Below are 15,123 nucleotides of genomic sequence, written 5' to 3'. Positions count from 1 at the left end.
CATTATTTAAATCATTTGAAAGGATAATCAAAAGCGGCTTAGGTATTTGGAGTTAGACGGCGAAAGGAGTTGATACAATAAAGAGGGTGCTTGAAAATTTATGTATTGTACTGTATAGTATACATGTAGGGCACTGAAACTAAACAATACCATTTTGGTTCATATTTAGCCATTGGCAATAATAACTGAACAATTCGTTTGTAAGTTGATACGGTGCGTGGTTTTTTCTTTCTTTCTAATTATTAATTAATTTATATACATCGAATTAAATTGGGATATGGGATATACTGCTATGAAACAGCAACCCAATAGTTATATGATAAAATAGTAAAACACATTTATATATGCATGTTAATTTCATATTAATCTCCTTATTTTTTTATACATTTATTTCAAAGACATTAAATTAATTTCATGTGGAACAAAACAAAATTTATTTCATGTGGAACAAAAATCTTCTTTCTTTGGTGAAAGAATAAAAATAACAAATGTACAGAAACTACACGGTATCATTTTTTAAAGTCTATTATACTGACAAAAACAAGATAGAAGCAACATATCAGTGGGACTCTGGTATATCGAGAAAACTACAAGGAGTATAAAACTGCAACGAGAGTCGACACCAACCCGGTGGATAAAAAAAAAACAACCATAAAAGATTGATTGGTGTCTAACGCCGCCTTTAGCACTATATTGTGCTATTTAGTGACGTAGTCCTATAATATGAGACTTCGGAGTTTCATATCATGCGGGATTCTAACTCACAAAATTAGTGTTGACAGGCTAGCGATACAATGGTTCGACTACTAATTAGACCACTCCACCACCGAGGCCCCTCAACCCACCGTAAAAGACATCAAGTACATGTTTAGATATTGCTTTATAATAGGTTTACTCAGAGACATATATACATATTTATGTCTCTGGTTTACTTCAGAACTCTCAATCAGAGTTGTATATATATGGTTCCATTCTTTTTATATTCATCGATCTCAATCCTCCAGTATAAGCGGGGCCTCGGTGGCCGAGTCAGTGGTCTAAGTAGTAACTACTGTAATCACTAGCCAGTCAACACTGAGGTTGTGAGTTCGAACCCCGCTCGTCCGGGTGCACTCGACTCCAATCTTAATTGACCAGGATTGTCAGTTTTCCTATCGAAGGTCGGTGGTTTTCTCCGGGCACTCCAGCTTCCTCCACCAATAAAAACTGGCCGCCACGAAATAGACCAAAAGCGGTGCTTAAAAGTAGCGTTATAACACCAAAAATCAAATCAAAATCAAATCCAGTATTAGCATGGACTACATTAGTCCGATCGGTTGGTTCCATTCCAATATTCCACTCTATTTTTCACTCCTTTGCAATTACATTCTCCCGCGCTTTTATGAACACCAACTCGGAACTCTTTTGGATTCATCTTATACTTCATGAAAGGTGTAGAGGAAGAAGAAAACAACGCTAAAATGCCAGCTAAGAAAAGAAAGCCACAAGAGACTGCTGATAGCAAAGAAACTGCAAAAAAGAGTCCGTCGAAAAAATCGAAGAAAGCCACCGAAACACACGATTTCAAACTCGTTGTTGAATATTGGTATGATGTATAGTCATTCTCAAATCAGCTAATCCTCAATTTTTACATTTTAACACAGTGACAGTGCTTTGAAAAGGTACTGCATGGCTACGGTTACCCGATAAAAGTAGCAATAAGAAATGGTTATTGTTACTTGAACGTGGACAATGGTGGATAAATATACTCTTAGATAGTGCCCCTTGGGAACCGACAAGTACATGTAGTGCATTTGCTTGCTTAATAATGAAATGATGCCCTAGGGGAAATTATCCCTTTAACATATCTGTTTATTAATGATGCCCAAGGGTCCAAATATTAAAACAAGAGTTCCAAGTGGTGAAATGAAATCATCCTTTTGAAAATTTTACTGACGCCATGATGGCATCATGAGTTGTTTAACCGTTATGGAATATCTGTTGCACGTATGACGACGGATATGTTCCAATAGTCGTTACTACAATCCTGTCCTCTTTTCCTGAATTGTGACCTACAGAATGAGACTTATCACCAAGTTTGTACTTTCATGAGCAACATGACGGGTGCCACATGTAGAGCCAGATCTGCTTACCCTTCCAAAGAACCTTAGATCACCCCTAGTTTTGTTTAAAAGGGGTTTGTGTTGCTCTTGCTTTAGTTTTAAGTGTTGTTCTTATTGCTTTTAAATTGTCTATGTCTGAGTTGTTTATACCGATAGAAGTCTTGCCCAATCATTTTGGGGCATGCGTTTTGGTGGGGTTCGTCTTGCTCAGTCTTTAGTTTTTTATTATGTCTTTTGTATACCATGTATACTGTTGTTTGTCTTTTGATTTTTTTTTCATGTCTTGCAATGGCTTTGTTGGTTTGTTTTCGACTTATGAGTTTGAATGTCCCTTTGGTATCTTTCGTCTCTTTTTTTGTCTGTATATAATGATGTACAGGGGATTGTCTATAAAGAAGGATATCCCAAAAGAGAAATGACAATTTACATAATGTCTGTATAAAATGATACCAAATTGGAATCACTCAACATCTTGTTGTCTGTACATACATCTGCCAAAGAGTAATCGTTCTCAATATACCATGATATACTATCTGTATAAATATTGATGCCAAAGGGATGTCTTTATATAATGATGCACAGGGAAATATCTTGCATACTTTTTATGGTATTGATGCCCATAGGAATCTTCCTCAACATAATATCTGTATATAATGATGCCCAGGAAAAATATCTTTACATAATCTTTATATTACTGATAACCGTGATAACAAGGGTAATCTCTTTTCAATAATTCCTGTATATAATTATGCCCAAGGGATATGTCTACTTACACTGTCAACGTATATTTGTTCCGCCTAACAGAAGTTCCACTGGAAACTTTGTTATAAACAATGTCATAATATCTATTCCTGTTGGAACAAATATTCTATACCATTTATTCCGTTAGGAACATATACTGTAATATTTATTCCTTTGGAAATAATATTCCAGAACATTTTTTCCTTTTGGAACTTATATTATAAAGGAACTTCTATTCCGTGACAACATTATGTGTGTGTGCATATAATGATGCATAAGTGACAGTATTTTCATGATGCTTTAGATAAATTTCACATTACATAATGCCTCATACCTGTCAACCTATGAAAATGCAGGTCATGACCTGCATTGAAGAAGAAAATCTCAGGTCATAACGCGTACAAACTTTTTTTCAGCTGAATTTAAGTATTTAGGGGACATTTTTTTATATTTTAAATCTAACGGTTTCCAAAACATGTTCACATCGTGACATTGTTAAGAATTAACTGAAAATAATTTTAAACTTTAATTTAATTTTTTCATTGGATTTATAAGCAATTAAAATATTAATGTATTACACTATATCAATTCAAGCCAAGTCATACCCCCTCTTCTTGTTTTATTCATTGTTTAATTCAAGTACTTGTGAGACTAATTACCGAAATGTATTTCCGGAGAGGGGGAGACTAAACTCACAAGTACTTTGATGTTAACTTATATAAAGAAACTTTCAGATCGAAGAAGTAACCATAAACTAATACTGTTTCATAAAATTGTTAATAATAAAACCCCAAAATATTTGCAAGAAATTTGTGTATGAGGGGGTGATAGGGGTGCTCATTTACGAAATCCCCCTTTTTTTGTAAGTTTTCCCTTCTTCAACAACCAACACTAGTCTTGACTACCTTGAAACAAATATTAATCTAGTTCTTAGATGGACATTCTTGGAGAGTTTGCCAATTCATGCATGTGTCATGGTGTCTATCTCAGACACACTAGTAATGCTGGTGTTGCTATCATACATTTTTTCATAGTAGATGGTTAATTTCCTAAACATGCTAAAGTTATAAACAGAAATTCCCATTGCAAACAATTCTTTGATTCCACTGTATATACTTTATTTTTTAATAATTAAAATTGACAACAACACTTCAAAAGATCTGCAATTTTATTATCTATGTCTACATGTTTCGCCTGCAAGGCAGGCTTCATCAGGACAATTTTTATACAGAATTTAATCCCTGAAGTACTCAAAGTGGTGCATGAAATTTGACGTCGTCATGGTGAGAGAAACAATGAAAAGTGGAAGTAGCAATACAGAGTTATAAATAGATAAGATAAATATAGAAAATTAAAGTTTGTTTACAATGTAACTTGAGTTTGTTTTACTATTATATGATACATGAAATTGTTCTAATGGCTTGGTATCTAATTGGACGAACTTCCCATGGTTCCTACCACTTCGCAAGGCTTCTCTTCCAACCTGGCCATTGTTGGAGGTTACTACTTCCTGGCGCGTCGGCAACACATAGGAAGATTATGGTCGCCGCTATGTAAAATAAAATTGTCAAAAAATGTTCCCTTGTTAATTATTTGGTGACTCTCTATAATTTTTGGATCGTCTGCAGTAGTTGTTCTGTTTAATAGCATGGTTGTGAATTCCTAGTTCATTTAAGATCGGCGCCCGTGGTACGTTTTTTCTGCTAACAGTTATATATATATGTTAAGGTGGTATCGGATTTCTTGGTCATCTTGGTTCAGTTGTTATTTCGTCGCAAGTATGGAATATTCCTTGGTCCATGTATATGCTGGTGGCCTGTAGATTGGCGCGTGTAGCAAGGCGGTTCCTTCGGATGCAGGGGTTCACGAAGCATACCCCTGCATCCGAAGGAACCGCCTTGCTACACGCGCCAATCTACAGGCCACCAGCATATACATGGACCAAGGAATATTCCATACTTGCGACGAAATAACAACTGAACCAAGATGACCAAGAAATCCGATACCACCTTAACATATATATATAACTGTTAGCAGAAAAAACGTACCACGGGCGCCGATCTTAAATGAACTAGGAATTCACAACCATGCTATTAAACAGAACAACTACTGCAGACGATCCAAAAATTATAGAGAGTCACCAAATAATTAACAAGGGAACATTTTTTGACAATTTTATTTTACATAGCGGCGACCATAATCTTCCTATGTGTTGCCGACGCGCCAGGAAGTAGTAACCTCCAACAATGGCCAGGTTGGAAGAGAAGCCTTGCGAAGTGGTAGGAACCATGGGAAGTTCGTCCAATTAGATACCAAGCCATTAGAACAATTTCATGTATCATATAATAGTAAAACAAACTCAAGTTACATTGTAAACAAACTTTAATTTTCTATATTTATCTTATCTATTTATAACTCTGTATTGCTACTTTCACTTTTCATTGTTTCTCTCACCATGACGACGTCAAATTTCATGCACCACTTTGAGTACTTCAGGGATTAAATTCTGTATAAAAATTGTCCTGATGAAGCCTGCCTTGCAGGCGAAACATGTAGACATAGATAATAAAATTGCAGATCTTTTGAAGTGTTGTTGTCAATTTTAATTATTATTTAAGGATTGCATTCATTTGCATGATTTGACAACCCGGCATACCAAGGTATCCACTTCAGGGACTCTACCAAAACGATTTCACAGGCGTTGGTTCACCACACGGAATTTACTTTATTTTTTAGTTAAATCTAATACAATACATGAAGGAAAACTTCATTAAACTAAATACCTGGTGTAGCATTTATTGTAGAAGTATATTTCTTTGTTTTATGAGATGGGGTGTAAATGGGTGTGAACTTTGGTATTACAGAGAATTTGTTTTGTTAGCAGGTCAGATAAATGCATCATCATCGTGATTATTTACATAACTCCAACTAACTTGAAGCAATGTCATGATCATCTATCAAAAAAAAGAGGAGATTTATAACTGTGGAATTCATTTAATTTCGTGTGTACATTGTACAAATTTTTTGGAATTAAGGGAAAATTGTATTTTCGTGGATATTTGATTTCAAGGTTTTTATTAAGTCTGCATACAACTTGCAACTTGCCATACAAGCCTTAAATTTCCACATCATTAAACATATAAATTAATGGTTCAACCGTACTCAGGAAATATACAAAAATTAGTATTCCATGAATAATAATTAATCCACAGTAGTATGAATATCCTATTCACTGAATTTTGTGACAATTTTTAACAAATTTAATATAGTCTATTTGCCAATTACCGATTATTACACACTTTTAACACAAGTTTTTTCCCACTGCTAATTGTAAACTGTTTCTTAACACATTTTTCTCAGGAACTATAAATCAGGGCTTGTATTGAAAGGTTCATGTGAGCATGCTATACAGTATGATGTGTTACTCATGTGAGCATGCTATACAGTATGATGTGTTACTCGTGTGAGCATGCTATACAGTATGATGTGTTACTCATGTGAGCATGCTATACAGTATGATGTGTTTTCACATTCACTTCTGATCAACTTCCTGTTTAATGATAACTTACAGCGGAGGTATTAATTTGTGAACTTTAGCTCACAGTTCCATTTGTTGAAACAGTGATTGAAGGTATTGAATTCAGATGAACAATTGAATCTCATAGTTATAGTTGCATAATCCTTTAAAAAAGTTTGCAATGCTTATTTGATTTTTTGGGTTTTTTTTTTTCAGCAAATCCTGACAAGTATTCAAGCGCAGGGCTGAAACAGTAGTAGCAGACTTGCGCCAGATCTTTGGTGAGGTGGAAGTTGAGTTCAATCCTTCCAAACCTCGCCGTGGAAGTTTTGAATTTACCCTTGTTAAGGGTGGAAAGGGTAGGTTAATCAGGAGAATCACTGAGTGACGTCCTTTTTACATACCGTGTACTTGTAGACCTATGTTCCTATCTCCAAAATTTGTATAAATTTGTATGAATTATTATAATATCTAAATTCAGAAATTATGATGCTTTTTTCAGTAATTAGAAATGAAGATACATTATGTAGATTGATAAGTAATTGCTTTTGTTTCAAAGTTTAAATATGTATGTTTCTTAACAAAAATTGCAAATTGTTAATTTTCTTATATAATCTCCACTCTATGAATGGGAGCTTTATTGTAATCATCTTGTCTCTTGTTCTGCTCATTCATTTGTCCAACAAATATTTTTGTCACACATATCTCCAAAATTTATGAACAGAATGACTTCATATTTGGTCAGCAGCTTGACAGCGATGAGTTATAAGGTGTTAGTTTTTTCAGATCTGTCATACACCTACTTTCTGTTTTTCTGTTTAAATACTTTGAATTGTTTAACATTTTTAAAGTACTAAATGTTTTCATCATACATTTCTCCAGTGCTACTGAACAGAATTACTTTATATTTGGTCTGCAGCTTCAACAGTGATGACAGAAAAATCAAACATTCGGTGCAATATAAACCATTTTACTGCATATGAATCAGACCTTCACTGTCACTATATTAATGTTATATCCATGTGAAAAACACTTTAACCAAAAGTAACCAATGTTTAACAGTATTCCATGTAACAGCAATATTGCTTCAAAATGACAATGTTATCATAAAATTGAAATGATGTTGTGTTTTGTCATTTTGCAATAAAATAATGTTATTGCACAGATATTGGTGTCAGAATTTTATTCTCTGAATGATATTTTAAATTTGCACATGTAAACAATATTTGGGATAATATAAACTATTATGTATTACAACAGTAATATCCTCAATGCATTGTTTTATTTGTGTTTTTTTTTCTCAGAAACTTTGATATGGACAGGAGTAAAGAAAGGGCCACCAAGAAAGATGAAATTCCCGGAAACACCAGATCTAATTATTGAGGAAGTCAAAAAGAACCTATAAATTGTGTAAATTGTATATAAATAGAAGAACATGATCCTTGCAAGAACTCAACACATAACGGAGAGTATGGATGGGGTCCTTTATTTCTGTTTTCTTTAAATTTTAGGGCATTTTTCTTTATCTTCCAAAATAATGCTTACTCTGTAAAATTCTCAGGAAAATGATTTTACCATTAAAATGTTCTATAGTTAGATGATTTCTTTATTCAGTTAATCATTATCAGTATTATAATACCTAATTCCTTTATTTTCGAGTCATTCTCTATACTATTGATCCTCATTATTCTCTATTCTTTATATTTTTTTTGCCATTATTCTCTATTCTGTAAACCCCATCCAGACCCTCATAATGTACATTCATCATGAACATAATGTAGAATATTACATCCTTGTTGTTTCAACTTGATTGATGTTTTTTGTTTTTGAAGTTTTAATGAAGGGAATAAGTACAAAGGGAGATTACTCTCTACTTATTTCTGGAACAGATGTATAACTTCTAGCAAGAACATAGATTGATTTGTTATAAACTTAACAATTGCAGATATTTTAGGTAGATTGTAGCAAAGGTAACAATTTAGTTCGATGCTATTTTGATGGGTATATACCAATTTTTTGTTATGAAGTATAAAAAATGAATATTGATTTATATTCCAGTTTATTTATATTGATAGAGAATTATTTCTTCTGATACCAAATTTTCAGGTTTTTCTTTAAACATTCAATTTTAATACCTTATTCAACCATTTATCAGTCGCGTCAGTGTTTCAATTCTCAAACAATGAAATTTAAATCAACACTTCCAAGAAATGTTGGTATCCAAAACAAAATTACTTTTACAGTATTTTAAGTTGCTTTACAAATAAGTTAGGTTAAGTTTCAGACATATAGACAAGTAATTACCTTGTAACCATTTGATGCTACCAATTCCCAAGAGTATCTTTCATCTAAGCTTCAATTTCAGTATAAAAAAATAAGATGAGGTTTGATTGTGAATGAGACAACTATTCACCAGAGGACAAATGATGTAGATGTAAGCAACTATAGATCACCGTAAGGCCTTCAACAATGACCACCTATACTGTATAGTGTGATATTAAAGGCCCAAAAATGACAAGCCTAGTTTAGCCACCATATGATAATATGGTTTATTCATGAAGGAATGAATGCTTTTTGGGGTTTAACACCACTGTTGGCTATTTTAAGGCGGTCAGTTTTTATTGGAGGAAGCAGGAGTGCCCTGAGAGAAAACTATGAATAGGCAGGAAATCTGGTAATCCTTGATAATTAAGATTGCAATCAAACACACATGCCACATACAAACTTTTTGAACAAAAATGCTTTTGTCTACTGAAAAGTCATCTGCCGTCAATGTCAAGGAAACAATTCTTTGTATCACTATGTATGTCTCTAAATTGAAGTCAATGCAACAGTTAATGTTTGATTGCCTTTTAGGACAGAATGTGCTTGCTTTTGTAATAATGGAGTATTGACCAAAAAAATAATTTCAAACATGATTAAATCACTGATATAACATGTTAAGGTATTCAATTCAATTCATTCCACTTTGAGGTAGTATTGGAGATTGCAAAGTGGAAGAATTTTCTCTGTTCAAAATGTAGCTTTTATACCGGTAATGCTTTTCCCAAAAATTCTATTGAAACTGAAAACATTTGTTCCAAAGCTACAAATTGTCAAATATTACATATTCTGACTTCTATAAGGATTATATTGGGACAGTGGTGTAACAGCACAAAATAAGAAGAACAAACTTGTTTTACTTCGTTATTGCTTTTTAGCTCACCTGGCCTAAAGGGCCAAGTGAGCTTTTCTCATCACTTGGCGTCCGTCGTCATCTGTTAGCTTTTACGTAAATCTTCTCCTCTGAAACTACTCTTCCAAATTTAACCAAACTTGGCCACAATCATCATTGGGGTATCTTGTTTAAAAAATGTGTCTGATGACCCCGCCTGCCAAGCAAGATGGCCGACATGGCTAAAAATAGAACATGTAGGTAAAATGCAAAAATGTTCAGAATGTTGAGCTCTACCAATTGTCCATATATGTCGAAACTGTCAGACAACCTATAGGAGTTATTGCCCCTAAATGACAAATTTTACCATTTTTTAAAATTTTTGCCTACTGTCTTGAAAACTATAATAGATAAAGAGAAACTTTAAATTGCACAAATGATCAGCTAAATCACAAAAAGGATCAGCAAGTAAAGATCTACTAACAAGTCAAATTTTGCCGATATAGATAGTAGACTGTCACTCATTGCCCTTAAATGAGAATATTTTTTACCCTCTTTTGTGTTTTGAGCAAAAACTAAAAAAAGATAGAGAGAAACTAAACAGACTAAATGATCAGCAAAAGAAGATCAACAAAACAGAGATTTTTGTCATGAATTCTATTCTCGTCTACAATGTTGGAGAGTGTCCTTTGTTGTATATGCACATAGACCAAGGTGCGTGACACAGGCTCTTTAGAGCCTCTAGTTTGTCATTAAGATATGTTCAGAATAAGTTGGTTTTGCATATTTCAAAACATATGTTTAGTCGCCATGCAAGTTATTAAATGAATCAGTATCATAGTCACAAAATGTCAGTACCACACAAATAACCTTATCTAGCTTCAGTTGGTTCATGAGAGGATTTTTATTCATTTCCCATAGGTTCCAACTTTCAATTACAAAATTTAAGTCCAGCAGCAGCCACATGAGTTAGGAAAAAAACATGAAACTACCTCACGTTTTTGGTGTGAACTTGTTAAATATTCTCAAGAAGTTTTTTGAAAATATTTTATACCGACTCCAATGTTACCCACAGTCCCTAAGAAAAATGAATATCACATTTGGTTTTTGTCTCGCCTGCGACTAAGTCTCAGTATGCGAGACATAGGGATTACTATCTGGCAGTGGCGGCGTAACTATTTATTTAAAGCATTATATTTTAGAAGGTAGAAGATGTTGATGCTCTTTACCTTGTATGCAGATGCCTTTTGTTATGAAGTTTCCTAGTCATATGTCCATTGTCCTTGACCTCATATTCATGCATCAGTGATTGCTTGAAAAAAATTTTATTTTTTATGTCATGTGAATTTCTCACTTATGAGTAATAGGATAACTATATTTGGTATATGGGTTCCTTGCAACGTCTACATGTCTGTCAGACAGAGTTCACTTGACCTTGACCTCATTTCATGGATCAGTGATCAAGGTTAAAGTTATGTGACGGGATTACTTCCCTTCATTAGTAGATACTTAGTCAGCCGTAAGCGGTTGATCTAAGGAAGTACTTCTTAGCTTAGTCGGTATAGACGCTGCCTGGTAACACAGAGGTCCTGGGTTCGAGTCCTGGAGGAGACAAATATGATTTTGTATGTAGAATCATGCTTTCCAGTTACAGTTACATGATTAGGTCTGTTTCTCAGATACTTTAAGCAGTAGGTCAACTATATGTGGTGTATGGAATGATTGTAAGGGGTACATGTCAGTCTGGCAGGTTTCATCTGACCTTGACCTCTTTTAATGGTTCATTGGTCAATGTTTAGTTTTTGTGTTTTGGTCTGTTTTTCAAATACTATAAGCAGTTAGTCAACTATATTTTGTGTATGGAATAATTATTAGGTGTACATGTCTGTCTTACAGGATTTATTTGACCTTGACCTCACAGTTATGGATATCTAAAAATGTTAAGTTTATGTGATACTTGTATTTTAACCTTTGTCTTTCAAGACTTTCAACATAAAATCAATGGTCAGTATAGCAGGTGAGACATTTCAGCGTGTGCACTCTTGTATTGCAAAGGAAGCAAAAGTTTTCAAGAGAATCAGTTAGTGTTGGTTGGGTCAAGGATTTGTATAGTGTCCTTTGTTGGGTATTTACATTCTTTCTACTAAACAACTATTACAGAAATAAATTAGCTGATATGGAACAAGAAATGAATGTAACAGGATGCTGTTACGAAGTCTCCCAAACGAAGCTCCCATAATTCGTAATTCCCAGGGTCGCCTGACATTGGGCAACATCCATTGAAAATTGGTTTGGTCCAGTAAAGTTATATGCATTAGTGATGCCTGGGGACTAACCTTGTATATCATTCAAATCATCTTGGCATGACAAACAAGAATATATATGGTTTAGGGGTGGGGATCTCAACCATTTACAAGATACTAGAATATTGGGGGTGGGGAGGAACCCCTGGGGACTGGCCCTATACGTCATTCAAATGTTCATTACATGACGAACAGGAATATATATGGTTTAGGGGTGGCGATCTCAACCATTTACAAGATATTAGAACATTGGGGGTGGGGGGAACCCCTGGGGACTGACCGTATACATCATTCAAATGTTCGAGACATGACAAATAGGAATATATATGGTTTAGGGGTGGGGATCTCGACCATTTACAAGATATTAGAACTTTCTCAAATGACAGGGGGTCGGGATGACCCCTGGGGACTAACCCTGTCTATCATTCAAACCATCTTCGCATGACAAACCAGAATATATATGGTTTAGGGGTGGGGATCTTGACCACTTAGAAGATATTAGAACTTTCTTAAATGGCAGGGGGTGGGGGTGACCCCTGGAGACTAACCCTGTATTTCATTTGATGTGCTTTATCATGACAAACCAGAATATATATGGTTTAGGGGTGGGGATCTCGACCATTTACAAGATATTAGAACTTTCTCAAATAGCAAGGGGTGGGGGTGACCGCTGGGGACTAACCCTGTATAACATTTGATGTGCTTTATCATGACAAACCAGAATATATATGGTTTAGGGGTGGGGATCTCGACCATTTACAAGATATTAGAACTTTCTCAAATGGCAGGGGGTCGGGATGACCCCTGGGGACTTACCCTGTATATCATTCAAACCATCTCAGCATGACAAACCAGAATATATATGGTTTAGGGGTGGGGATCTTGACCACTTAGAAGATATTAGAACTTTCTTAAATGGCAGGGGGTGGGGGTGACCCCTGGGGACTTACCCTGTATAACATTTGATGTGCTTTATCATGACAAACCAGAATATATATGGTTTAGGGGTGGGGATCTCGACCATTTACAAGATATTAGAACTTTCTTAAATGGCAAGGGGTGGGGGTGACCCCTGGAGACTACCCCTGTATTTCATTTGATGTACTTTATCATGACAAACCAGAATATATATGGTTTAGGGGTGGGGATCTCAACCATTTACAAGATATTAGAACTTTCTTAAATGGCAGGGGGTGGGGGTGACCCCTGGGGACTTACCCTGTATAACATTTGATGTGCTTTATCATGACAAACCAGAATATATATGGTTTAGGGGTGGGGATCTCGACCATTTACAAGATATTAGAACTTTCTAAAATGGCAGGGGGTCGGGATGACCCCTGGGGACTAACCCTGTATATCATTCAAACCATCTTAGCATGACAAACCAGAATATATATGGTTTAGGGGTGGGGATCTTGACAACTTAGAAGATATTAGAACTTTCTTAAATGGCAGGGGGTGGGGGTGACCCCTGGGGACTAACCCTGTATTACATTTGATGTGCTTTATCATGACAAACCAGAATATATATGGTTTAGGGGTGGGGATCTCGACCATTTACAAGATATTAGAACTTTCTCAAATGACAGGGGGTGGGGATGACCCCTGGGGACTAACCCTGTATATCATTCAAACCATCTTAGCATGACAAACCAGAATATATATGGTTTAGGGGTGGGGATCTTGACCACTTACAAGGTATTAGAACTTTCTCAAATGGCAGGGGGTGGGGGTGACCCCTGGGGACTAACCCTGTATTTCATTTAATGGGCTTTATCATTTAGAACATTTTCAATTAAAAAGTTTGTGTCTATCACGAACGGTTTTCAATTTATAATCATTTTAAAATTTTAAAAAATAAAATCCCATAGGGTTCTATAGTAAAACCCTCTTTTCTTTTTGCCCCTCAAAGTACCCCTTTATAAACCCCACTGCAAAAACAAAACCCTGATTGCACCACTAGACATGTTAGTCTAACATATTGTGAAACCCTAAGTTAATCCGACAAGCGGTTTTGGAGAACGGGTGCGGACAAGTTCAAATTTAAAAGCGGCGGAAGAAGAAGAAGAAGAAGAAGAAGAAGAAGAAGAAGAAGAAGAAGAAGAAGAAGAAGAAGAAGAAGAAGAAGAAGAAGAAGAAGAAGAAGAAGAAGAAGAAGAAGAAGAAGAAGAAGAAGAAGAAGAAGAAGAAGAAGAAGAAGAAGAAGAAGAAGAAGAAGAAGAAGAAGAAGAAGAACTGAGCAAAAACAATAAGAAGAAGAAGAAGAAGAAGAAGAAGAAGAAGAAGAAGAAGAAGAAGAACTGAGCAAAAACAATAAGTCTTCCCAAACTTCGTTTGGGAGACTTAATAAATACAACATCACATGCAGTTTTGTGTGTCAATATTCTATTGGTACATGTATTTTCATCACTAGGAGTCTAATTTTTTTTTGTATTGCAAAATAAATCAATGAATGATTTGTTTTTCAAGGAGAAAATTTTAAAGTTCCCATTAAATGAACTCCACAGACCCCAATAGGTATTGTATTTATTCAATGGGACAGTTCACATTCTAAGAATAGAAATACCCTGACCAACACCCAACTGATTCTCCTGAAAGGTTTTATTTGCTTTGTTATCAATTCTAAGAGGATTTTCTTAACATGTACATTCCAGATCCAAAGAAGGCTAATGGATATGCATGTTGGTATGTACATTAAGCAGAAAAGTTCAAGCACTCTTTTAAGTGTCACATTAGCAATATTTCTGTCATATAAGTTTCCAACTTACATTTTCCCCATTGGCCAATATGTAAATGTTCTGATGTTGACTGAAGTCTAGTGAAGAACAAAAAACCTCAAAGAATACCAAAGATAATGGTGTTGTATACTTAAAGATTAAACTTTAATTTTGGTAAAAATGATTTTAAAAAGCTAAACACTTGGAAATTGTCAGGAAAAGAAACATTTTCAGTGGTAATGTCTGCATATACACTATGCGGATTATAATGAAATGCTTAACGCTATTGAGATCTGATAAAACTTATGGATCTATTCTCGTCTACAATGTTGGAGTGTGTCCTTTGTTGTATATGCACATAGACCAAGATGAGCGACACAGGCTCTTTAGAGCCTCTAGTTTGTCATTAAGATATGTTGAGAATAAGTTGGTTGTGCATATTTCAAAACATATGTTTAGTCACCAGGCAAGTTATTAAATGAATCAGGATCATGGTCACAAAATGTCTCCAATGTTACCGAAAGTCCCTAAGAAAAATTAATTGTTTAATAATTTAATGTTTATTGAGTAGGAATATAATCAAATG

General features: G+C 34.9%; 1 long non-coding RNA gene across 1 annotated transcript; it reads left to right on the top strand.

Annotated features, from left to right (window-relative positions):
• Window positions 1-1,405: 1,405 nt before the first annotated feature.
• On the top strand, window positions 1,406-8,321 carry LOC127711101 (uncharacterized). Its single transcript, XR_007986493.1, has 3 exons — window positions 1,406-1,585; window positions 6,577-6,719; window positions 7,665-8,321. It is a non-coding gene; the product is annotated as an uncharacterized LOC127711101 (long non-coding RNA).
• Window positions 8,322-15,123: the final 6,802 nt, after the last annotated feature.

Source organism: Mytilus californianus, unplaced genomic scaffold, assembly GCF_021869535.1.
Source record: "Mytilus californianus isolate M0D057914Y unplaced genomic scaffold, xbMytCali1.0.p SCAF_8, whole genome shotgun sequence".
In the NCBI taxonomy this organism is placed as follows: domain Eukaryota; kingdom Metazoa; phylum Mollusca; class Bivalvia; order Mytilida; family Mytilidae; genus Mytilus; species Mytilus californianus.
This window is presented reverse-complemented; position numbering and strand designations above follow the sequence as displayed.